At 43.1% G+C, this 2,500-nt stretch overlaps 1 protein-coding gene across 1 annotated transcript in view; it reads right to left on the minus strand.

Moving 5' to 3' along the window:
• The window catches only part of LOC122243210 (uncharacterized), a 17,483-nt gene that overhangs the window by 10,729 nt on the left and 4,254 nt on the right, over positions 1–2,500 (minus strand). The gene's annotated exons all lie outside the window — the stretch shown is intronic.

Below are 2,500 nucleotides of genomic sequence, written 5' to 3' on the forward strand. Positions count from 1 at the left end.
CAGCAATACCAATCAACATCCATACCAGATGCAGAAGTCTTCAGACAATTTCTTGAGCACACGCGTCTGTGTTTGTGTTTCAGTAGCAAGGAGTGACACACGCGGCTTCAGCGTCTATGCGTCACCGTGGCACTCATTAATGCCACATCACGACCAGAACCTCAAGTCATGTCTGACGTGCTCATGTCACGGCGGGAAGCAAGTGCAGGTCGTGGCGGTTGCGATGAGATGCTTATCATCGGGATTCCTTAATTAGAATTCTCATCATGTGATCTTAATTACCGTCGGATCTGATATTCGAGGGAAATGAGGCCGAGAGGAAATGTTTTTTTTTTTTTTTTTTTTTTTTTTTTGACGTCTGTTAAGCGATTGGATCTTTTTAAAAAGACTTTTATCTAACATTAGAGTCAAGCACAGCCTTTATCAGTAAAATCGATCTTGAGTTTAATTAAAAAAGGGATTTTACATGTTGCAAACAACATTGCTAAGGAAAGAGTGAGCGATAGGATCGTGATATTAGAAGATAATATTGCAGTCACGAGCTAGGAGATAAGAAAGCCAAATTTAATGACAGGAGGAACGATCGATCTCCCGTGAGAGAAGAGAAAGCTGTTCTTGTGAAGCAATTAATGGGAAATGTGTTACCATATGAGAGAACTGGAAGGCAAATGGAAATGCTTGCGGGTAGATCAGAGTGTTAAAACAGACACAGTGTGTGTGTGTGTGTGTGTGTGTGTGTGGTCTGTACTAGTATATGTATGTTTAGTTTCAGTGTTATATATCAGTGATTTTAGTTTTTTTCTTTCTTTCTTTCTTTCTTTTTTGTGAGCGTGGGCACATCACATCAACACACCGAGTCTGGTTTGAGGAGTTTAATACCTAATCGGCTAATCTGGAATGGCATTCTGGTTCTGGAATTGTATTTCGATTCCGCTTGAAGTGGGAATCGAATGTTTATTGCGATGAGAATGATTCTGTGTTAGCGGGGCGGGGAATCATACATATTGGGTTGAGGGATGCTATGAAACAAAGGTAATGACGGGTGCTTTATTCCATTTAGTTTCTTCTTGTTAAAAAAAAAATCACATATTTTTTTAGAGTTGAATTAGAAGTGAAACTTGGACTTGAATCTGTTTAGTAAAAAATACATATGATCGATTAATTACATCATTTCATTGAATCTACTATAAGAAAAAAAGAAAGAGAGAGGGGGAAGAGAGGGAGAGAGTGGTTGAAAAGAGAAAGAAACAGAGAGAAAGGGGGGTTGAAAAGAGAGAGAGACACAGAGAGAGAGAGAGAGAGGAGCCGAGATTCATGGGAGACGACGGGAGGCCTGATGTGAGGATAGGGGATGTGGAGGAGGAGAGAGAGAGGAGAGTTATGAGGGGTTGGATGAGGGAGGGAGGGAGAGGAGGAAGGAAGAGGAGAGAGGAGAGACCGAGAGAGAGAGAGAGAGGAGAGAGAGGGAGAGAGCGACCAAGAGGCCGAAATAGAGAGAGATAGATGAGAGAGAGAGAGGGAGGTTGGGAGAGAGGAGGAGAGAGAGAGAGAAAAGGGGGCTAGGGAGGCGATCGAAGGGAGGGAAAAAGGAAATGAAAAGAGAGGAGAGATGAGAGCGGAGGGAGAGAGAGAGAGAGGGAGGAGATAGAGGTTGAGATGAACGATGAGGAGAGAGAGAGAGAGTGGGAGAAGAGATAGAAGAAGACAAAAAAAAAAAAAAAGAAAAAAAAAAAAAGAAAAAAGGATAAAAAAAAAAATTAAAAAAAAACAAAAAATAAAAAAAAATAAAAAAAAAAACAAAAAAAAAAAAAAAAAAAAAGAAGATGAGAGAGAGAACGGAGGAGAGAGAGAGAGAGAGAGGAGAGGATTTGAGAGATTGAGGGGTGAAGAGAGTGAGGAGAGAGTGAAGAGGAGAGAGAGAGAGAGAGTAGAAGAAGAAGATGGAAGAAGAGGATGAGAGAGAGAGAGAGAAGGATTGTGCAGAAGCACCGCAGAGTAAGAGAGGAGAGAAGGCGACGAGGAGAGAGAGAGAGAGAGGAGAAGAGTGAAGAAGAAAGAAGAAGAAGAAGATTAATAAGAGAAGAGAGAGAGAGAGATATTAGAGAGAGAGAGATGAGAAGAGAAGGAGAGATCGGGCGCTAGGAGATGATGATGAGAGAGAGAGAAGGAGACGAAGAAGAAGAAAGAAGAGTGAAGAGAGAGAGATGTGAGAGAGAGGATGAGAGGAGAGAGAGAGAGAATGAGAGAGAGAAGGAGGAGAGAGACGGAGAGCGGAGAGGAATCGAGAAGAATAGAAAGAAAGAAGAAGGAAGAGAGAGAGAGAGAGAGAGCGAGGAGAGAAGGAGTGGAGTGAGCACGGGGAGAGGGAGAGGAGGTGGAGGACGAGGAGAAGAGAGAGAGAGGGGAGGGTAGGGGAGGAGCGGTGAGAGAGTGGACGGGAGGAGGAAGTGAGAGGTGTGATGAGGAGAGAGTGGTTGTAGAGCTAGGGGGGAGAGGGAGA

The sequence above is a fragment of the Penaeus japonicus genome, unplaced genomic scaffold, assembly GCF_977035675.1.
Source record: "Penaeus japonicus unplaced genomic scaffold, GWHDUDI00000001_assembly GWHDUDI00000005, whole genome shotgun sequence".
NCBI lineage: Eukaryota > Metazoa > Arthropoda > Malacostraca > Decapoda > Penaeidae > Penaeus > Penaeus japonicus.